Raw genomic sequence first — 24,241 nt, 5'->3', positions numbered from 1 at the left:
TAGCTAGTGTCGTCCAGCTTCTGGTCTCAGAGCCTTGCCGGGTCCTGGAGGGCATGCTTGTGCCGGCGGAACTTGAAGACCCAGGAGAGGCATTTCTCTGGGGTCAGAGGGCTTCTGAAAACCCTCAAAGGAAAAGTAAATCAATTGTGAAATGCCCCAGGGAGTTTACCTGGGAGTGAGCACAGCCAGAGCGGGGCTTAGCTACCTAACATCAAGCAGGAGGATAAGCTAGCTCCAGGAGACACGTGGGATTCCCCTCCACAGTGTGGACCAGTAGGTGTGGGAACCGGCTCTGGACACAGGCTGCCTGGGTTCGAATCCCACTCTTCCCTTTTGCTAGCTTCGTGGCATTGAGTCAGATTTTTCTTTTTAATTTAACATCTTTATTGAAGGGCAATTGCTATACAGTAAACTAAATATTTAAAATACCCAGTTTGATACATTTTTTGACATGTGTATACTTGTAAAATAGTCAGCATAATCAAGATCGTGAACCCAAAGTTTTCTTGTGTTCCTGTGTAAACCATATCCCTCCCTCCTGCCCCTCTCCATCTTTCCCCCAATCCCCAGTTTCTAACTGTACATTTGTTTACATTTTGTAAAGTGTTAACATATAGTGTGTACTCTTTTTTAAAAGAAAACATCAAACTCCTTTCATTCAGCATAATTGTCGAGTATCCTTGTTGTTGCGTGTATCAATGTTTCATTTCTTTTATTTCTGAGTAGGAATCCATTGAGTGGATATGCCACAATTCGTTTATCAAGTTGACTGTTGATGGACATGTGGGTTGTTTCCAGTTTGGGGTTATTAAAAATAAAGTTTCCATCAGCTTTTGTGTACAAGTCTTTGATAGGACATGTTCTGTCACTGTCAACCCCTAGGAGTAGAATGGGTGGACCATATGGTAGGTGTAGATTTACTTTCTTCAGTTCCTGCCAAACCATTTTCAGTGTGGTAGCATCATTTTATATACCAACCAGCAGTGTCTGAGAGTTCCAGCTCTTCCACATCCTTGTCAACACTTGATATGGTCAGTTTTTTCAATTTTATTTTTTCTAGTAGGTTCTCTTTATGCTTTTAAATTGATTTATCTGATGAATAATGATGTTGAGCTTTTGCGATTCCTATATCTTATTTAGTGAAATTTTTGTTCAAATCTATCCATTTTTGTAAATTGAATAGTTGTTCTTATTATTGTTTTGAGATTCTTTATATGTTCTAGATATAAATCCTTTACCAGATATATGCTTAGCAAAACTTTTCTCCCTTTCCGTGGTTTGTCTTTTCATTCTCCTGGCAGTGTCTTTTGAAGAATAAAGCTTTTAAATTTTGTTGAGTTCAGTTTATTAATTTGTTCTTTTATGGATTGTACTTTTGGTGTCATAGCTAAGTATTCTTTGCCTCATGCACATTCACAAGATTTTCTCCTTTTTTTCAGTCCAACCTTTATAATTTTAGGTTTTACATTTAGGTCTACAATGTGTTTTGAGTTAGTCTTTGTATATGGTATGAGGTGTGGATCAAAGTTCATATATTTGCATATGCATACCCAGTTGTTTCTGTACAATGTTGGTTGACTGTGTTGTTTAAGTCTTTTATATCCTTACTGATTTTTCTGTCTAATTGTTCTATCAGTTGTTGAGACAGGAGTATTGAAATCTTAAACTATAATTATGGTTTTATTTATTTCTCTTCAATTCTGTTAGTTTTTACTTCATATATTTTGAAGCTCTGTAATGAGATTTATAAATGTTTTGAGTTGTTTATGTCCTCTTGATGAATTGACCCTTTTTTCATTATGTAATGAATTTCTTTAACTCTAGTTATATTCTTTGGCCAGAAATCCACTTAGTCAGATATCATTATAGCCACCTCATCTTTATTTTGAGTAATGTTAGACTAGTATATAATTTTACATACTTTTCCTTTTAACCTATTTCTATCTCTATATTTAAAGTGAAGTTCTTATAGACAGCATATAGTTCTTGCTTTTTCATCTCCTCTGATAGTCTTTGTCTTTTAATTCAGATATTTTGACCAATTAGACTTAATGTGATTAGTTATATAGGTAAGTTTGAAACTATTCCCTTTTTTTTCCCCTATTTGTTTCATTCCCCCTCCCCAACTTCTTTTGTGTCTTTTGAACTGTGTATATTTTACATTATTTTATCTCCTTTGTTGGCTTATTAGTGATAATCGTTTTTTTTTTTTTTTCCCCGCTGCATTGGGTCTTCGCTGCTGCGTGCAGGCTTTCTCTAGTTGCGGTGAGCGGGGGCTACTCTTGGTTGTGGTGCGCAGGCTTCTCATTGCGGTGGCTTCTCTTGTTGCGGAGCATGGGCTCTAGGCGCACAGGCTTCAGTAGTTGTGGCTCTCAGGCTCTAGAGCGCAGGCTCAGTAGTTGTAGCGCACGGGCTTAGTTGCTCTGCGGCATGTGGGATCTTCCCGGACCAGGACTCGAACTGTGTCCCTTGCTTTGGCAGGCGGATTCTTAACCACTGCGCTGCCAGGGAAGCCCTATTAGCTATAATCTTTTATTCTTTAATTTTAGTGTACACTTAGGGCTTATAGTTTACAACTGTGATGTTTCACAGTGACATTATACCACTTCACATATATTATAGGAACCTTAAAATAATGAACTTTCATTTCTCATCTCCCAGGCTTCATGCTTTTGTTGTCATACATTTTACTTCTACTAATATTATAAACTCCACATTATATTTTTATTATTTTTAACAGTGAATTATCTGTTATACAGATATGATTAAAAAATAAGGTATTTTAGTTACACTTCATTGATTTTAGTGCTCTTCATTCCTTTGTGTAAATCCATATTTCTGTCTAGTATAATTTTCCTTCTACCTAAGGGGCTTCCTTTAACTTTTCTTATCTTTTGGATCTGTCATGTATAAATTCTTTTGGATTTTATATATCTGCAAAATTTTATTTCACCTTCATTTTTGAAAGATATTTCCACTGGGTATAGAATCTTAGTTATGTCGTCTGATACTTTAAAGATTTTGTTCTACTGTCTTCTCCCTTGCATTGTATCTGACAAGAAATCTGCTGTATCTTTATCTTCGTTCTTCTGTTTGTAACCCTTTCCCCACCTTGGCTGCTTTTAAGATTTTCTCTTTATCGCTGGTTTTGAGCAACTTAATTTTAATGTGCCTTAGTGTAGTTCCCTCATGTTTTTTATAATTACATAAATAATTATATTAATTATGTTTATGTCATTTGGGACTAGGATTTTCACCCAGAGAGAAAGGAGATACAAAATGAGAGAACGTAATTAAATCTTAGAGTCCTAAATTTGAGTTGGAAATACAGTGAGACCTCATGATGTATTTTTTTTTTTTACTTTAAAAAAAAAGGCCTATTTTTTCTAGGCCTATTCCCCAAATAGGCCTAGAAAACAATGCCCAACATAGTAGCTTCAGCTCCTGGATCTTTTTCTTTAAATACCATTTCCCACTAAAACATCTCTGGGATCCTTGGAAAAATGGCTGATTCCAGGTCCTGAAGCATCTTGTCCCTCCCGAAGGCAAGGAAGCTGTCAAAGGCTGTGTCAGAAGAACCCAGGATGCCAACTTAGAGGCACTCATTGGCCAAAAATGGAACCGTTTGAATATCAATAAGAATAATAACAGTGCTTTAATACAGTGTATTAAAACATCTCCAACATGATTTTAAAAAATCTCTTTGAAACAAACAGGTGTAAAAATGTTTTTTGAGATCATCAGGAAATTTAAATACTAGATATTTGATGATATTAAGGAATCATTAATATTTTATGTGATGATAGTTTGTGGTTATATACTTAAATGTTTATGGATAAACTAGTATAATTTCTGGGATTTGCTTCAAAAGCATCTAGTCGAGCAGTGGGGAGGGGGCAGAGAGAAGTGAAAATGAATGAAACAAGACATACTCCTAGTAGAAAATTTTTGAAGCTGATGATGGGTCCATGGGGGCTTCCATTATTCTCTTGACTTTAGTGTATGGGTAAAATTTTCCCAAATAAAATTGAAAGTATTTTAAATATAATAGAAGACTTATGAGTGCCAGTATCATAGTGTTGTGAGGATATTGCCTATAAAGTCATTATCACATTACTTGACCTTAAAAAAAAAGAAAATAAAAATAGCTCAGATTCCATTGCCTCCACCCCAGGTGTTTTCCCCAAGCTATAAAAGATTCTTTCATTTCGGTCCTAATTGGAGCCAACATTTCCTGCAGAGCTATCCATGGTGCTGACCAATGGAACACTGAAAGAAAAGGAGGAGACAGGGCAGGAGGCCATGAAAGATGAGTTTGGAGGTTTCTGGATACCCCTAAGTGGAGAGATATCTAATAAGGAAGAGGTTTTATGGGCTAGAATACAGGAGGCCAATTTAGTCTGGAGGGAAAAGTCCCTCTTCCTTTTGGCTGAGTCTTCTCTGGGCCCCCTGCTCTGTCCATTCACCACCCTGTCAACCCCACATTGGCGCACAGCCCAAGACTTTGCAGCAACAGATTATTCTAGATGCTGGACTTTTTTGCTTTGAAGAGGTAGGATATCAGCTTATCAATTTATGTCTGTTTTTATGCATTGCTAGCTGATTTAAGGAATTTGTTTGTCAGAGATTGAGTGTCTATATTTTGAATCTTACAATGGAATAAAAAAGAGTCCTTGGCATGTACAACTGTGTAGTGAGCATGGGGAACGTTGAATGAACTCTCTTTCCTCTCCTTTCAGGTGCCAAGCCAAATCTGCTAGTCCCTGTGCGCTCCTCTATAATTTAAAATATATCAAAATTTTCTTCCTTAATTGGGTGCTGGCATAAGCAATGGGAAGCAAGTGCTCACCTGGTCAGCTTTAGAAAACAATTCATTGACTTGACTTGTACTACATAGGCCTCAATAGGAACTGCTTTATCTGGGCCTTAGTTTTATATTTTAAAATTTTGACTTAGAAACCTTTTGTGATCAGGGTATACTTTCTAAGGACCTCTCTCAGTCAGTCTGTGAGCTAATAATACTGGGTGCTATTAAATACCAGCACTTTTGCCTTGCTCTGACTGCTGGTGTACAAGCAAGAATGAGGAAGAGAAGACGAGGAAATGGCTGCTTTTATGAATACAGTGTCGCTGTTAGACAGAGGGTGTCTTCTCTTTGATGAGTTGAGAAGTAGGTATCAGCTTTCCCTAGGGTGAGTAAAGCAGTGTGTCAAACACTGTAAGATCAGCAGTTTTTGGAAGTTCCAAAATGTTAGTTAATGACAAATGGATAAAAAGCAGTGTAGTGATTTGAAAAGGAAGAAAGAAAGGGAGGGAGGGAGAGAGGGAGGGAGGGAGGAAGGAAAGAGAGAGAGAAAGGAAGAAAGGGAGGGAGGGAAGAAGGAAGGAAGGTTGGTTAATTTTAAGAAGACAATAAAAAGAGAACTTGCATGGGCTTTTTAGAGTGAGGTAAACTTGGGTTTGAGTCACAGCTCCGCCCTCTGGGTGGGCACATTATCATGAGTATGTTATTTAAATTCTCTGAACCCGTTTGACGTTGGTAACGTATTAAGGGCTACAGGATTATGAGCCAGACTCTGGAGTAACCCTGGTCTAACATTTGGTTTTGAAAATAAGCTCTGATTGAACGAGCACCACATATTCTGAAGTCTGTACCAATGTTCACTTTAAGCAGTTGAAATTTGCAAATACGTCTAACAGACTAGGTTGAAGTAGTGAGGCTTGAAGTCCTGCAGAAAGCAGTACACAGCAGTGTTGATGGAAAAACCCACTGCCTGGCAGTGAACAGATATCTCTTATGGCCATAAATAGATACGATGTTATGTCAGCAGTTTAGTAAATTTAAACGTGTTTCCAGCCATATTCGTACACAGCAGCCCCTTTGATAGGACATTGCCGCCTGGTGTCGTGTCCACATATGCTACTCCTGGAGCAGGAAATTGACGTCACAGTTGGGCAAGTGGAAACCACCTTCAAAGATAGAAAACGAGGTCACTGCAGTGTGATTCCTTTTATTTACAGATGTAGGAACATTCATAATAAGGGAGATCAGAGCAAGGGGGCTAGAAAGGAGATAAAATGGGGATGTTCTTAAAGTTTACATCTGAGGACCTTTTGGCTGCATTTAGAACCAGGGAAAGGAGTCACACGTGTTCAATTAAAGTCCATTTCAAATGTTTTATTGTGTTCAAATTTGATGGAATTTATAAAAATCATGAAACCAGAGAGATAATCTAATTTCCCTCCATAGTTTTCAGATGAAGAAATTGAATCCCAAAGCGATTAAATGATCTAAGATAACCTAGCTAGATAATACCGTATATTGCTCATCAAATCTTTTCACGTGTTTTTACCTCTGCCTGAAATATTGCCCTATCCCACACCTGTCCTCTTCTATTGCCTGATTTTAGGTCATTTATCCCTTTCTCTCAGGAATCTACCCTGACCATTGCCCCCATCATCAAGGTCAAATCATTATAATAGCAGAAAATAACCACAGCTGTTTATTGAATCACTGTAACAACCCTATGAAATAAGTACTGTTTATCTCCATTTTTTATGGAAGGAGAAACTGCTCCAGGGGGGATTAAATAACTTGCCCAGGGTTACAGTTGATCCACGGTAGATCCAGAATTCAAACCTAGGCAGTCTCACTGCAAAGTCTGAGCTCACAACTCACCACATTATTCTACCAGTTATCTATTATCAGGATACCTCATACGTCTCTTAGCACTTACTGTTCTTGTGATGTTACATTTATTTGTGTGATTATGTGATACATTTTTTCCTATTAGATTGGAGCCTTCAGGAGAGCTCAGATCAGTACCTTTTGATTCACCACTTTTGCTTAGCTCTGAAGTACCTCACAACTAGCAGGCGTTACATGTCTTTTTCAGTATGTGAAATGGAGTTAATAATGACTCATTTAATAGTGTTACTTGTTGTAATTGCACCATGCTGTAGTACAGTTGCAGATGGTGCTGTAACACAGCTGCATTGTTAAGAGAACTCAGTGAGAAAGTGCTCATAAAGTGCTCACTAGTTCATATCACTTGGTAAGTACTCGAGCTGCAGGGCTATAATTAAAATAAGCAGCCTTAGAGGTAACTTAAGACCACGAGACAGGATCTGAACTCAAGTGTTTAGTGCTCTTCACTTCTATTCTTGTCTTCTTTTTGTATCTATAATGAAAGTAGTTAGAAAAGTCAATCTTGGAAAATATATTGCATTCCAGAGCTGATTTCGTAACTAGGTAGGCAGCTAGCATGTGAGTTTCATTCTTGGTAAGTGTTGGTTTCATCCAGGAGACCAAGACAGACCTGGAGTCTTTAGGATACTCTGGTAGTTAACCCATAACTTCCTGAACCAGACTCCCAAGCATGGACCACTAGTTAAGGCTACAGTAAGTAGTTGCCATGTCCTTGTTCAGTTACAGCAGCCGAGTATGCACTTCATTAGCTTTTCTTTGGTCATTTAGATGCATTTGTTTCTGCATGTATCCCATGTCTTCCTGTCTATATTTGCTGGGGTGCAGATAGGATTTATTATTTCCAATCATGTCCTTGAAGGCAGTTCAGCAGTGTTATCCCTAGGGTATAGAGATGCCCACGGCAAGTGATCTGCAATGTATTCGACTATGCAGAACCTAGCCGCAGAATAAAAATTGAGCCATAAAATTAATCTATAAAAGAGTCACAGATAAAATGGTGAAGAGATCAAAATTAATCTTAAAAAAAGCACAAGACGAAAGGCAGGTACCCTAGAATCAAAAATCGTGGTATTCATGAATGTGACGATTAATTATTTAATTCCAAGGACAGACACATTATAGTCTACAAGTATATTTCAGGTTCACAATTGACTAGCTATATTATGTGGCCGAATACCAGCTTTGCATATTTATTAAAATTATTCATAACTGTGTTGCTGTCTAGATGAACTGTTGAGTTCTTGTTTCTTGATCCAATATATTATCTTGTCCATTTTATCATGGAGCTGTAATAGAAATTTGTCTAAATTTTAGAGTGATCCATGGAATATTTTCAGTATCAGCATCTCCTAAATACATATTTCATCATTTCCGTTTTGCCTGATGTGATCTTTCACGTAGGTTAGAAGAAATCATCCATCTCTACAGAAAATTTGCAGGATTTTTTTTCCCTTTGGGGAATAAATTTTAGGCAAAAATCTTTATTCAATATGAAAAGTTATTATAATATTAATATTTAGGTATCAAAGTGTTCCAGCTACCTAAAAATTTGGACAAGATGTGAATTCTTTGGAATAGTAGAACAGTCCCAGGTCACAGTCGTCATGTGGAGTTTCTAGAGAACTGTGTTTGGTTAGGGGTTACTTGTTGAGTATTTAACATGTTGCTGTGGCCATGGTAACAGTGTGGCTGGGATGGTGAGTTCAGTTCATACCCTAAGTCTACCACTTATTATTGATTGTATTTAACTTTTTGAGCATCAGTGATCTCATCTGTAAAATTGAATGATAATAATGTCTACTTTATAGGGTTGTTAGAGAAGAGTCTATGAGATAAGGCGTATAGAGTGCCTAGAACCGGATCAGGCACATAGTAAGTGCTGAATAGATACCAGGTGCTGTACGTGTTATAACAATAGTATGTCCTGGAATGCCACAGAAAATGTGGGCTAGGGTTTTAGAGAGAATATATTGCAAAGAGATGTTTATCTCCAGTAACATATCTCTAAACTCATAGAAGCTTAGATGATGATAAGAAAGAGTAGATGAAACTTATAAATCTAGATTGTTAATTATATTATAGTTCAAAGACACTTCAGATAATCTAGTTTAATTCCCTCTCTCTGTGCACGGGTGGAAAATGCCCCTCCAAAAGGTGAAGTGACTTCCCCAGGGTGACCCAGGCAGGACAGCTGGCTCTTACTCTCCTTGCCTAGCTCCGTTTAGTGCTCCATCTGTTTTAAAGCACTGGTTTATCAACAGAGGAAGCATTCATTGAATCCCTCCTAGACACGGTCATTGTTTTAGGAACTAAGTATGTGATATCTAGTATATAACACTTCCTTGCTCCTCTTGGTTTGGTATCCTCGCGATTATTAATCCTCTAGAAGTATCTCTGCATACCCCTCAGAGTCATGCAGAAAATGACTGACCGTCCCAGGGCCAGCTCCATCCTCAGTGAATGTGGGCAGCTCTGTGTGCCTCAGCGGGATGGTAGCTGTAGCCGTGGGGAGGATACAGAAAAGGGAATGTCCACCGAGTTTTCCAGAATTTCCCTTGAGAGCTCATAAACTTCTAATAGTAAAATGAAACCGTTCTCCCTTATAAAACAGAGTCATGAGTTAAAGGGGGTGCATTAAATGCTTCTGAGCCGTAGATTTCAGTGAGTTCTGTAAAATTCTCAATAAAGGAAAGGTCAGTGTTTGTACTGTAAACAGTGTTTTCAGAGGCGTATTTAACCCCAGGCCCTCTTGTGATTCCCAGAGTGAATCGAAATTGGGCTGCTCTCCTTTGAAAGTGCCCCATTCCCCATCACCTCCCCAGAACGGCCCTACCACCACCCAGGCTCTCTCTTCCTCAGCGGTACTAACTGCCCCAGCTCTGGGGCCAGCCTTTCACCAAAGGAGACAATGAAAAGAAGTGATTTCCCCTCCATCATATCCCAGCGTGGGCTTAGGAGCTTCCCTTAGGGCTTGGCTGCAGTTTGTATTTGTGGTTAAAGTGAAAAGACTGTCGTCACACCAGTTCGTGGGGTGTGCCGAGGACAGTCTTTCTTCCGTGTTTCCATGGAGACCACGCGTGAAACTAAGAAAGACCGATGGGTGACCTCGGCTTACGACGCAGGGAGTGGCGATTGGTGATCTTTGTGACCTTTCTGCTTGTCACCGTAGCCTCCCAGCCCGCCAGCCTCCGTGCTGCACCATGGGAGAGCAAATGGTCCCACAGAGCAGCGCTGAGGCTTAATTGAAGAGTATTTTTACCCCATTAGCAAGAGCATTAGGAGGAGATGTTCAAAGAGGCTGGATGCAGCTCTTTCCATTGAAGAACAGAGATTCCCAAATAAGCAAATTACAACCTTAAACAGTAATCCATCTTCATTTTCAATCCCTTCATCTTTCCGGGATAAGGACTCCTCTGACTCAGGGTGTGAAAAAGGGGAGAATGAGCTAGAGTCTTAAAAACGATTCTTCCCCCCTGGTGTCCATGAACACCGAGCGCCCCTTGTTTAGAACAGGATGCCTTTGAATGGGCCTTCCTGATTCAGTTTTTCAGCACAAGAGTGAACATATCTGCCAGGCTGGCCGGGCACGTACAAATCTGCCTGAAGCTATTTAAATGTATAGAGGCCATGTGACGTGAAAACAGCAATCCGAGAAACATGAATGGGCTTTTCTTTACATCATTATTTCTAGCTCCTTTATACTCAGTTTTTATGGTGAGCAAATATGCTTTCAGCACTACAGCTGAGGTCTTAGTCTTGGATTATAGTCAAATTTAATCTTTAACTTCACAGAACAGTCATCTTTTGCCTGATTTCTTTGATTATTTTGTCTTTTAATGTTAAAATGGCAGGAAAAAATTGTTCCCTTTTTTTTTAAGTTAAAATAAGTCTTTCTGCATTAGCATCTGAAACTATCAGAGAATGTCTAACTGAAGTCTGAGAGCTCCCTTGGTTTTAAAGACACAGAATTTCAACAGCGTTTTCACTTATGGATTCGTCTTTCCTATACTCGGAGATTTTGTTTTTTGAAATGTGTTTCAAGTCACCAAAAATATACTTCTAAAGCTGTGACTAAAATTTGCCAAAATTAAGACATTTGAGAGTCTATTAAGAGTTAAGACAGGCTAGAATGTATACATGAAGGATGGTCCAAAAACGGCAGTGTGATTTTTATTAGGAAAGTGAGCAGAGAGAAGTCTCCTTGGGGTCAGTAAGAAGCTACATTATATATTTAACAAAAGTAAAGGGAATCTTCTCTTTTAAGTATGTAGTAGTAATTTTATGATACCTCTTAAATAAATATTGGTTCACAAGGATTGCTTGTTTCACCAGAAATTCATTCAGATAATTCACCCATGTTTCACAAAGAGAAGTGCTACCTGTAGCCCCCATGGGCACATGGGGTGAAATGGTCAGTGAAATGCTTTTTCTTACACTCATGAAAATGGGAATGTCAGCCTGAGAAATGTATTGGATTATACCAGCTATATGGGTGTTGCAGACTGCTTTTGGTGTAAATTTTATAATATACAGAAAAGCTATTATTTCAAAATCTCTTCTGACTACTTGTAGGGTCAACTAATTTTAACCATCTCTAAAAGGCACTTGCAAAAGGGAAAAGATGCCCATCTTGGGGGTGTGTGGGCAAAAAAGAAAATGTAGAAATGATAGTTTAAGGGAGGGAACCAGATATTCTGGAAGCCTTCTCACCATGCACGACTAGATGCAAAATAAATCAGAGAAGCCTATTTTTTAGATGAACTGATGAACTTGTAAGAGAGTAGGGGAGATTCTCCAAGGGGCAAAAAGTCCTGACAGTAATTTGAAACCAAAGGAGTGTGGAAAAGAGACCAGGACTGCCCCAGTGCCAGTGCCTGTATAAGGAATTCAACAGTTTAGGTACCATGGGAAAGAAGAGATGATTGGGCCTGGCGTCTGGGAAAAGCTGGAGGGCCAAACGTGAAACACTCTCTCAAAGCCGGAACATTCACAGAGGCTACACCTTTACTGAAAGTCAGAGCTGAAAAAAAATTAGCTCACCAAGAAAGGGAACAGATGAGGAACTCTCTCTGTTTCTGCTATTACTCTAAGTAAAGGAAAACCAGTAATGATTGTAATCATCATCTCCCCTAAGAATTTGCTACTATAAGCTTCATTTTGGATGAGTCTGGGGTGGAAATTTACAATTGTTACAGGGTCATGGAAACCTCAACCTAAAACATTTAAGTAACACGTTTCCAGATCAGCGGAACCCTCTGGCACTTCGTAGAGATAAGCATAAACCGTCTCTGGAGGAAAGCATTAGCAGTCCGGTTCCCTGAGAATTCCTACAGTTGCAGCTTATATGAGGTTATCATAAAAATTAGCCAGCACTCAACAAAGCAATCCAGAAATTATCAAACAGGAAATGGCATAAGCCAAAACACAAGAGTCAACGGAAACAATAAACAAACAGGTTTAGATCCCCCTGTGCCTCACGACACTAGGGTGCTGAAAACTGCATGTGAAACAAATGCATGCAAAATATATAAAGAAAAAAAGCTGAGCAAGGAATAAGATACCGTCAAAAATGATCAGCAAGATTTGAAAAGGAACCCAGTAGAATTAGAAGAAAGAAAAAATATAATCATCGCAGCTTAAAGGAGGATTACACACAGCTGAAGAGAGAATTAGCAGACAGGAAGATCATGAAGAAATTACCCAAGGTGAAACAGACAAAGTGGAGAGAGTAAGACGTAGGAGTGATAGAATGGAAAGATCTCACATATATCAATTTGGAACTCCAGAATATTAAAACACTGAAAACGGGGGATGTCAACCTGCTCCCCAAGTCCCATCCAAAGACAGTATCACATCCAAAGACACCCGAGCTTAGGAACCCCACGCTTTTATTTTAAAACAGACTGGAACCACATCTGCTCTTTGCCCAGGAGAGAGACAACAACATCTCTACTCTCCAGGCCAGTAAACAAACCTACCCTCTGCTCTAGGGGGCGACTTTATCTTCTAAGGTTGTTCACTATGCAGACATCCTAGAAAAGTCATCCCAGAACCAAAGATGTCAGTGCCTCTGCTCACAAAACATGAGCCTCCTATGGAGAATTATTTCCCCATAGTGGAGAGTCAATTTGTTTAAGGTATAAAGACAGAATTTTCCAGAAGTGTTGAAAGATTGGAATCCTGTGCTAGAGAGAACGCACTGTATACCAAGCAACATAAATAAATACATATTAAGACTTATCATGGTAGAACTGTAGGATACCGAAGACAAAGAGGAAACATTAAAGGCAACCAGAGAGAAAAGTGAATTCCAATTGACGAGCTAGTTCTACAGCTGTTCAGAAGAGCGAAGGGTCCAGAATAACCAAGTCCTTCCTGAGGAAGAAGCAGAGTAGGAGAGAAGGGGGTGTCTTGCCTTATAGAGACCGAGGTCTGCTATAAAGCTACAGTAATTAAGACAGTGTGGCATCAGGGTATTAGTGTAGGTGTAGACAAAGAGACCAATGCAACAAGATAGAAAGCCCATACACAGTCCCACGCATATGTGCAAACTCCATTCATAACAAGATGAGTGTTGCAGATCAATGGGGGGAGGATAAGCTATTCCATAAATGATACAAGATTATACATATGGAGAAGAAAATGAAACCAGATTGTGACATATGTAGAAAATTAGTTCCACGTAGGTTAAATATTTGAATCTTTAAATCAAACAGAAAGCTTTAAAAGGAAATGAAAACTATAGAGCATCCAATGAAACACCCCCCCCCCCCAAAAAAGGGAGGAAACAAAGAAAGAAAAATAAGAGAATATCTTTATGGCTCCAAGCTCCTTGGGAACTTGAGGAATAAATTGGCTATAAAGATGATATCACTGAATGTTCTATGGCTGTATGGATAGATCCAGGCTTGTCAAACTGGCACACACGTCGTGACGGTAACTGTTAATGGAGATGAGGCTGAAAATCTAAGACCCAGGCCAAAGCCAGGGGGTGGAGAATTTGTGGAAGTGATGTCTTCACTAAAGAATGACCTGACGCTGAAGAGACTTGATGCTGTGGGAGCTGAAGAACATCGTACGACGTGGATGTGGACGCAAGACTCTTGTTCCTGAGCTCTGGTGGCAAAACATGAGAACACGAAGCTGTTTGAAAGGACCTTCCTGAAGTTTTAAGGCCAGAGGACGGTGGTCATGTGTTTTTGTAAACGAGACCACTAGGCCTCCTTCATTAAGACTTTATATTAGTTTAATGTAGATTTGAAATTAGCTTTTTCATAAAACGAAAGCAATGCAGAATGCAAAAAAAAAAAATGGGGAGGGATTTATCAAAAGGATACCATTAACAAACTGAAAAGACAAGTCACACCTGGGAGAAGTTATCTGCAGCGCGTATCGCTGATGGATTAGTATCTAAAACAGACAAAGCAATTATGTGAATAAAGTAAAAATAGGTAAAAGGGATGAATAAACATTTCAAAGAAAAGAAAACATGAATGGTTAATAAATGTGAAAAATGCTAAACTTCGTTAGTAATCAGGGAACTGCAAATTAAAAGCACAGTGATACCATTTTATATCTACCAGGTTGGCCAAATTAAAATTTGGAACAGTACTATTTGTGGGTACGGATTCAGGGCCACAGGGATTCTCAAGTTCTTAAAATCTCATTCCATTCAAAGACCCAGGCAGAATAGTAGAGTCTAATTTCTCCTGCACTGTATCAAACATAAGGGGAAAAGAAATTTAGCAAAAACCTTACTCTGTTTTTCGTAATAAGCACCAGTTTATCTTAGAAGATCAGGTCTCACCTTGTCGTAGACCCATATGTGGGGAAAGATTACAGAACTTGATGACCACGATACAAGAGCCGTCTGTAGGGATGACTTCAGGACAGCTGAAGAAAATTGTGGGAAAGGGAAAATAGAATTTTCTGAGCTCTCCTTTGATGCAAGCAAACACAAAAGTCTAAGCTAGAAGAATAAAATCTAAGCTAGGATTGTTCTTTTTGTTGAGTATGATTAAGATGTATGATGATATTTTAAAATGGGGGGGAAACCCCACAAAGCTAAAAACCTAACCTAGAATAACTGTGAATGATGTTGCCTAGTTTTTTCAGTCTCTAGTGAGGTGCACGTCCATACACTTATTCTCCAACAGACTGTTTATTAAAAATTCATAATGCTTGAATTAAACTAGGTAGTTGAGATAGTTCCTTGATTAGCCAGATAAACTGAAGGAAGTGCTAGAAGTTACCATTCGGGGGAGAGATTTCCCAGCTCAGATTTGAATCCATGTCCAGCTTTGTGGCAGGAGAGCAGGTCTGAATCAGTATTTCTGCCTGGAAGTCACATAACCTCGATGAGAGATGAATGTGGTTACTGCTGGGTTCCGTGTGCCTCATCAGCTAAGTATGTGCACTTGTCACTCATATTTTGTTTTCAGCTTGTTACACTGACAGAAAGATCTCTGCAGAATAAAGAACCAGTTTTCCAAGTGTAGGAAGCTATATTGTATTTGCATATTTCCGGGATTTAAAGTGAAGGGTGTTTTTTCCTTGAAACATTACTTATCTGTGTGCTTTTTTTCTGTTTGTTTGGTACTGGAAAACATTATTCACAGCTACTAAGATGTCTGTCTCATTGTGTTTCTGCTGATTGCTCATTTCATTGATTCAATAGCACAAGAAATAAGGAAATTTTCCTTTTATTAAACAACATATTTCCAAAAAAATTTCTTAAAAACCCAGAGTGAAATTTCTGGCTTTGGTGAAAGCTACTTTCCTTTTTGTATTATGTAGTGTTGATGGAAGTACATGATAAGGCAGTTGTTTAGGTCAGGTGACCCATTCCAGTTTTAAACTCTGTTAATTCGAGCATGATTGGGCGTATCCTTTGCACACTTGGTTGCTCAAGGATTCATGATGGGAAGGAAGTCTGAAGTTACCAACAAATGACTTGTTTAGACGCATTGATTTCATAAAGACCCCACCCTGCAGCCACTGGCTAAAACCTTAAAGGAATTGGAATTCTTTAGCTAGTGTTCACTTTATGTCATACATGAAGTAATAATCCTCTTAACAAATAAGCAAACAAAAAGTTAACTTCATTGATAATAGCAACGATTGGAAATAACAGATATATGATATATGATTGAGTAAATAGTCATGCAGCCATATGATCGAATGCTAAACAGCCATTGAAAGTTGTAGAAGACTAATGACTTTGGAGAATTTTCATAACATATTATAAGTTTAAAAAGCAGACTGTATACCTGTGGTCTGCAAAGCTTTGAAGGATACACTTAATTATTAATAGTAGTTTTCTCACATGGTAGGATCGTCTGTGGGTTTTGAGCCCATACCCTGAAGCATCTTTACTTTTTTGGTGGTGGTTATATATTTGCTCTGGTTTTGCATTTATTGCCCCATTTCTGGTCTTCCATTTCTCATTGTGGAAGAAGATACAAATTTCATTTGAGAGAAAGTTTTAAGGATTGTCACAGTTGAATTGAAACAGATGGTTCACACCTCTGTTAAATCCTTAAATATCCACTGATTAGGCATTAGATTGCACTTTGCTTATCTTATTGAATAATGCAAAATGCATTTTTCTGTTTAGGAAGGAAAAGGTACATGTGAGTTGTTTCAGTGATTTGTGATTTTAACATGCACACTAACTCATTTCCTTCATTTGTGTGTGTGTGTGTGTGTGTGTGTGTGTGTGTGTGTTTTAAGTTGGGAGTAAGCCCAGTGAGCCCAGTATGGCAAACCATTTGTGCTTCGAGTTCACGGTGACCCTCTTAGGCTAGGCAGTTGGAGTTACTGGAGTGTTTCTGGAAAAAAAGGCACTTTTTTTTTTTTTTTGGCTGCATTGGGTCTTCGTTGCTGCATGCGAGCTTTCTCTAGTTGCGGTGAGCGGGGGCTACTCTTCCTTGCGGTGCGTGGGCTTCTCATTGTGGTGGCTTCTCTTGTTGTGGAACACGGGCTCTAGGCACGCGGGCTTCAGTAGTTGTGGCACGTGGGCTCAGTAGTTGTGGCTCGCGGGCTCTAGAGTGCAGGCTCAGTAGTTGTGGCGCATGGGCTCTAGAGTGCAGCCTCAGTAGTTGTGGCTCATGGGCTTAGTTGCTCCGTGGCATGTAGGATCTTCCCGGACCAGGCTTGAACCCATGTCACCTGCATTGGCAGGTGGATTCTTAACCACCGCGCCACTGGGGAAGCCCAGAAAAGGCACTTTTAATGCAGAATCTTGCTTATGTGTTTAGGAATCCAGGGGTCTAAGTGAACGTACAGCTTCCAGGACCACCCAAGGCATCCATTAGCTCTGGTGTCACATTTAGGCCTCCGTGAACTTCTATGAAACCCCTTTGAGAGTACTATTCTCCTGCACTTTTTATAAGATTTTTCAAAAAGCACATCCCAGTAACTAATGCACAGAAAATGCAGTCTTGCGTCTGGCCTTATCTTTTTCCTGCTCTTCTGAAATCAAGTACAACTAACTTCAACCAAATCGTAATGAAAATTGTACTAAGGTAATAAAATTATACTCTATTTCTAGTCAAATAGCCCTGTCCGTTGTGAGAATTTAGCCGATATAAATTTGCCTTCCCAAGTGTACCTTTTTGCGGATTTTTAAACCAAGGAATGAATGAATATTTAAGAAACAGAATTCTTGGTTGTTTTAGTGCACGTGCTTAGTTAGTTTCCATCATATTTATACTCACGCGTGCAGTGTGGAGGCGCGGCAGGCAGCCCCTTCACTACTGTCTGAAGCTAACAGGGGCTTTACTTTTTATGTTTCACACACCACGCACACAAGATGCACACAGAGTATTGTTTTGTGAGATGAATCGTGTGTGGGAGTCTTAGAGATCTGTTTGTATCCTGGCTCTTTCCTAATTGTGTATCCTTGGGCGCATCACCGAACTTTGTATATTTCATCAGCTTTAAAATGGGGGTATTGTGAAGAGAGCCGACCCTAACACAAAGAGCTTGTTTATTAAATATAGATAATATATGTCAGAGTTATGCAAATATGAGGCGTTATTCCTTCCTTTTTTTCACTTCCCCCAGGAATACTGTTTGAGGCTTTGAAAAGATATTTTTTTTTTCCAGTGGTGACTCAAAGTTCAATCGTTTGTTTCTCTGCTCCTCTCCTGTTTTCTGCCTAGATTTCCTTAGCTCTCCCTTTTATGTTTTTCTATTAAGAAAATTTTCTAAAAACTTATTCACAGAAGACTCAATTTTGCATCTAATACCTTAAAACGAGCATAGGCTTGGCACACAGTTATGACTTTATTTTTCCGCTGTAGTGTAACTTACCTATAATGCACAGACCCTGAGTGTTCATAGTTCCCTGAGTTTTGACAAATGATTATATATCCATGTAACCTGCCCCCCAGTCAAGATATAGAACATTCCAGTCACCCTGGAAAGTTTGGCAAAAGCTCATCTACTTTTGGATATGGTTCCCTTCTCCAGATTCTTGTTTGGTTTTCTTGCCTGAGGGCGTGTGAATCACCTCTTCATATTGTCAGGGTCCTTCCAGAGCCTCAGAGCAGAATTTCTGAATTAGCTCCTTTTGCTGACGGCGTGCTTTTTGAACTGGAGAAAGTTTGCTTGCTTTTTCTATATGAACTTTCCTGTGGTTTTTTTTTTTTCTTCCAATGTCTCTCTTCCCATTTCTAAGTGCTACTGGCAATATATTTTATGGTTTAGCGTCACTGAGGCAGTCTCACAAAAAAAGGTTATTTAAGGGTTAGGAAGGGTTCCATGTCAGACATGCTTTAGTGTTGTCTCTGAAATTTAGCTTACATTGTCTGACTCTAGCCATCACTCAGAATTTCTGTAGCGTTTGTGTACGTAAATGCTTTCTCCCCCTCAAAAAATTGAGTCAAATGTAGTAGAAGTCTGGGTTATTGTCAATGGTAGGAAATTCAACTCAATGGCACGCCAGCCATCCTTGTGCCGTGGAAATATTTTGCTCATTTTCTCCTTTTTTTTTTTTTTTTCCCTCTTGCAAATAGATGATTCTTGGTTACTTTGAAACTCTCCATCTTCTATTTTAAGTCGATTCTTTGTGATTTTTTAAAAGCCTTCCTTAGAGGTAGAAGATACTCATAAGTAAAGTTTTTAAAGTACTATTGAAAGTTGCCAGCCATCATTCTGTTTTTATTCTGTGATACCTGAACCTAATATCTTTGGAGTAATATTTCAAATGAGCATTGCTTATTGGAACTGTTTAAAAAGGTATCTGAAGTATGTTTGTTCCACCTTCCCTGTGTATTTACACCTCTTCGATTTTACTTTATGAGCAGAAAAAGCAAACTGTCACTATTTGCTGTAAATTGAAGCTTTTAATAACTATGTCTGTTCTACAACATTTGTCAGCTTTGAATATTCTGTCAGTAGAAAATAAAAATAGCAGGGAAACTCAGCAGCAGTGACACTGAGAATTTATGCGCTTATGCTAAAGGAAGGTAAAAAAATATAATCTTGAAGGGTGAGTATTTGGCATTTCCCCTGCAAATAATGTAAATTTGAACTGACTCTTCCTCGAATAAATTTTAGATGAAAAGTTGGCAAAATAAGTGAATGTTTCATCATTAAACACAGAACACCTTTAACCTAGAAAGAAAAGAATAAAGAGATTACTTCAGATCACTGATTCAATCATATATGCCTTGTTTGACATAAGCTTGAAAAGTAAGTTTTATAAATACATGAAACATGATGGCTCAGTATAAAAACTTTAACGCATATGGTGTTTAAATTTTTAAACTATTTCGTAAAAATTCATGTGCAGAAGATCATCTTGGATATGTGACAGTAAAAAATTAATTTATCTAATAAAGATGATTGGAGTAAATCATATCTAAATAAATTCCATAGTCCACATTTTTGTTAGTAAATTGTATTTGTCAGTTATAAATATTAAAAGCACGAATGAAATATATGTTATGAAAAATTCACTGCTTTTTCTTTTCAGATTAAAAACATAAGTTTTTCAGGACTCCTTATTGTTCAAGTCTGTTCTTGCCATTGTGCCTCTTTCTTTAATGTACCTGTCTTCTTGTAAGAGTCTCTTCTCAAAAGATATCCTTATCATTATCTTTTTCAGTAACAGTAATAAATACTTAGCAAGCACCAGCTGTGTGCCCTGTTTGATAAATATTGACAATAGGTCAGCAGTATTTTGAGTAGGAAGAAAAGTGTTGTTAAAATCCTGCTTAGTGACGCAAGAGGGAGGGGATATGGGAATATATGTATATGTATAGCTGATTCACTTTGTTATAAAGCAGAAACTAACACACCATTGTAAAGCAATTATGCTCCAATAAAGATGTTACAAAAAAAAGTCCTGCTTAGCGGTGCTACTATGCAGTCTTCATTTAAACCTGTACTGTAACACAAAGGCGATTAATGAAACTATGAGCTTGCTTGTATCCCTGTCAGCCTTATGACGTACCTGCAAATATAAGGAATTTGAAAAATAACCACAATGAGCTAAAGAGATGGTCTTTGCTTTTACAGAATGGCCATGTCTGCATGTTTTAATTTAGTTTTGTATTAACGTTACTCCACTATTATGGATTGAGCCTGAGGGAAGGAGCAAATTAATTATTGTTAAAATTAATGAGATAATTGCATATGTGTAATTTTGCAAAACACTCTGCAAGTGTGTTATTCCGTGATGAGAAATGCCTGGTCCTAATTCATCCTTTGGAGAGAGTGGAATTTGAAGAGTTTTAAATTGCAAGGATGTGTTTTGTTTGGTTTTTTAAACAGAAGTCCTAAAATAGAGTTAAATACTCTAAAAGGTTTTGATAGCGGTGAGTTGGGAGTTTACTTTATCACTGTGTGTGAATGGGTTTGTTTGTTTTTTCCAGGAAATGTGCTTATGTCTCTTAAAATGTTATCTCAATCAAGATTAAGGAATGATTTTCAGTGAACTTGGGATGTGAGTCAAATATTAATGATTTGTGAAGATAGTAGTTGCATTTTTTTCTGTAGAGGATTTTCATACTGAATTCAGTTCATCTGCCCACTACAAAACTCACTTGCCTGTAAAGAACTTCATAGAGAAGACAGGAGGTAATCATTCTGTTTGGCGTTTTTCCCTATCCTGATTTGCAAGATAGTGCTTACAAAGCCTTTGATTTAGTTTTCTTTCTTTTTGTGCCTCTCCCATGGAGGAAAGTTAAAAGTTTTGTTTAGTTTTTCTTCTTTTATTAGCTCTGATTTTAAGTACCTCTTAGGATTTACAAAGCTATGTCTGAGGGTTCTTTTAGGTACAGTATTTCTTTTTAAGTACTGATAAGATTCTCTCCTTTGAATGCGCTTTTTCTTTTTCATCCTTTTTAATTTTGTTAATTGATTTGGATAAATCAGTTATCCCAATTGTTTGGATATTGAAGAAATAAGATGGATATCTCCGAGAAGGAGAGTAATTTAATTCCCAGTTTTTACACATGCTGAATATTGTGTCTTTGTGATTCACAGGGACCAATTGCAATCTGTAATTTTGGTAGGGTATTTGTCTTGTTTATGAATAAATTTGAGTGAAAACCTTTTTAAGTTAAAGCTACATGGATGGTTCAGATAAAGATGAGATTATTTAAATCTTTGGTTAAGCAAGTTCATGAGGTTCTCGTGGTATTTTTTGAAGAAATGTTTAAGGGGATTTCCCTTAACTATTTAAAAGTCTCAGAACAGAATCTTATTTTAAAGGATACTTAGTGGAAAGAGGAAAATGAATATACAATAGAAAAGTCTTTCTTTGTAAATAAATCTAAAAGTCATCTGCCGTAACTACTGCTTTTATACTTTGTGACTTGGGCAAATGTAACATTTTTCACCCCACTGTTTCCCATTTTTAAATAGTTCAACAAAGCTAGCAATTAAAAAACGATATCTTGCTTTTCAGCAGTAGAGTGTGAATTATGGAAACTTGTTCTAAATCTTCTGTATATATTCCAAGTACATTTAATTCTTTGTAAGCCATCACTTTTAGGTATGAGAGCAAATCATTGAATTTCCTACTTCATTTCACCAAAAAAAAAAAAAAAAAAGAAATTTTGTTTGTTTTAGCCATCTGGATAACTCCCCTTCCTGCAGTATTATTTCTTTCCTGCTTCCTCAAACAAATTAGAAACTTGACTAATTGGAGATTTCATCTTCGATTCCTGTAAGTGTCTCTAAGTTGGAGGCTCGTAACAAGCTTTGACATATCTTCATGGGCAGTAGGAGGGAGAAAAGTAATAAGCAGTATACCCAGAAAGTCAGCAAATTAGTGAGCACCTGAGACATCAGAGTAGCTGACCTTGATTGATTTGATGGTCTTTGAACTGCCTTAGTTTCCCCAAAATGATCAGTCTTTGAGAGACTAAAGAAAATAGTGATTCAGAGAGACTTCATTCTGATATAAGCACATAGTTTACTGACCATTCCAGTTCCTCCTTATGTGCATGTCAAAGAATAGTCCAAGGATCCCATGTATTGGTAGGGTGTTTTAATGGCTTTATTGAGATAAAATTCACCTACCCTACAATTCACCCGCTCAGACTGTACAAGTCAGTGACTTTTAGTGTATTCATGGTGATGGCGTCCATCATCGCAAACACTTGTAGAACGTTTTCACTACCCCAGAAAGAAAACTCACACCTCTCAGCGCCATCCTCACCCCTTTCCTCAGCCCTGGCAACCACTAATCTTCTTTCTGTCTCTAGACATTTGCCTACTCCGGACGTTTGATATAAATGGAATCACATAGTACGTGGTCCTCTGTGGCTGACTTCTTTCACTTCAGCATAATGTTTTCAAGGTTCATGGTCCATGTTGTGTACCATGTTATTAGTAATTCATTTCTTTTTATGGCTAAATAATATCCCATTGTATGCTTAAACCCCATTTTATTTACCCATTCATCAGTTGATAGGTGTTTATGTTGTGTCCACTTTTTTGGCTATGAATAATGCTGCCGCGAACACTTGTGTACACATTTTTTGTGCAGACATATTTTCAATTCTCTTGGGTATATACCTAGGAGTAGAATTGCTTTTAACCATCTGAGGAACTGCCAGACTGTCCTCCAAAGCTCCTGCACCCTATTTTATTCCCATCAGCAACATCTGAGGATTTCAGTGTCTCCACATCCTGGTCAACACATGTTGTTATCTGTCTGTTTGATGATAGCCATCCTAGTGGGTGTGAAATACCATCTCACTGTGGTTTTGATTTGCATTTCCCTAATGGCTGTGGTAATGAGCATCCTTTCGTGTGCTTATTCTCCTGCTTTAATATTGTTAGTTACAGCATCTTACAACTTGATGGTCACTACCATGGACCCTGATGAAACTAGTACCCAGAAGTATCTACTAACATGTGCCATGTCTATACTGAGCCCTGAAGCTGGGAAGATCTTTGGGCCCTGCCTCAGTGACCTACAGAGTAGAAGGAAGGAAAAAAAACATGATAACACGTATACGAAGCACAGTCTTTGGGCAAAGAACGTTGGGATTATAAGGGAGGAAGGGTTCAGTATTGCTAGAGAGAAGGGGATCGATCAGGGGAAATAAGTCATGGAGGTGGTATTGTTTTCTCTGTGAACAATTATGTCTTAGGCATTGAACCAAGAAGGGGGATATAAGGATGGAAAGACTTGGCTCCTGGCTGTTCTAAGAGCGATCGTTGGGCACTGTGGGTCTTCGTTCTTGACAGTTCAGATGTTTTAGGCCAGAGTTTAACATATTTTGTTGTTGTTATTGTTGTTTTGGAATGCACATGAGAATCCCTTTTAGTGCCAGGTTGATATCTGGGGAAAAAAAAATTCCTTTTGGAACAAAATGTGATTTGTAATCTTTAATTTAGGACATATGAAATGACTTCTCTAGGTCCTTTGCATACGTGAAAATTTTTTTTTCTTTCAGAAAACACAGTGCCATTTGGACTTTCAGGTGGTTTTGTTCGTTTGTTTTTAGTATTCTTTCTTTTTCTGGTAGCTTTTATGATGATTTTGGAGGAAAAGATCAGCTTCTGTGAAGCAGGCAAATAAAACCACTTTCTGTACTAAATCTCACCTAGAGCGATTCTGCCTCTTAAAGACTCTCCAAGATGGTCTTTAAAAGATGTACAGGAAAAAAAAAAAAAAAAAAAAGATGTACAGGAGAAGTGACTTTCAGCATCCTTGACTGGCTCAAATCCTTACTTATATTTACAGGCACACCTTGGAGATATTGCAGGTTCAGTTCCAGACCACCACAGTAAAGTGACTATCACAATAAAGTGAGTCCCACGAGTTTTTTGATCTCCCAGTGCAAATGAAAGTTATGTTTATACTATACTGTAGTCTATTAAGTGTACAGTACATTTTGTCTTAAAAAATGTGCATAACTTAATCTAAAAATTTTTTATTGCTACAAAACGCTAACTATCTTCTGACAATGCAGGGTTACGACAGTCTCTGTTTGTAAAAAAATGCAGTATCTGCCACGTGCAATACAGAAAAGTGCACTAAAACGAGGTCTGCCTTCACTGAAT

General features: G+C 38.2%; 1 protein-coding gene across 3 annotated transcripts in view; it reads left to right on the top strand.

Moving 5' to 3' along the window:
* Nucleotides 1-24,241, top strand: part of RSU1 (Ras suppressor protein 1) — a 193,461-nt gene that overhangs the window by 121,783 nt on the left and 47,437 nt on the right. The window lies entirely within an intron of this gene.

This window comes from Balaenoptera physalus (assembly GCF_965194825.1).
Source record: "Balaenoptera physalus genome assembly, chromosome: 2".
NCBI lineage: Eukaryota > Metazoa > Chordata > Mammalia > Artiodactyla > Balaenopteridae > Balaenoptera > Balaenoptera physalus.
This window is presented reverse-complemented; position numbering and strand designations above follow the sequence as displayed.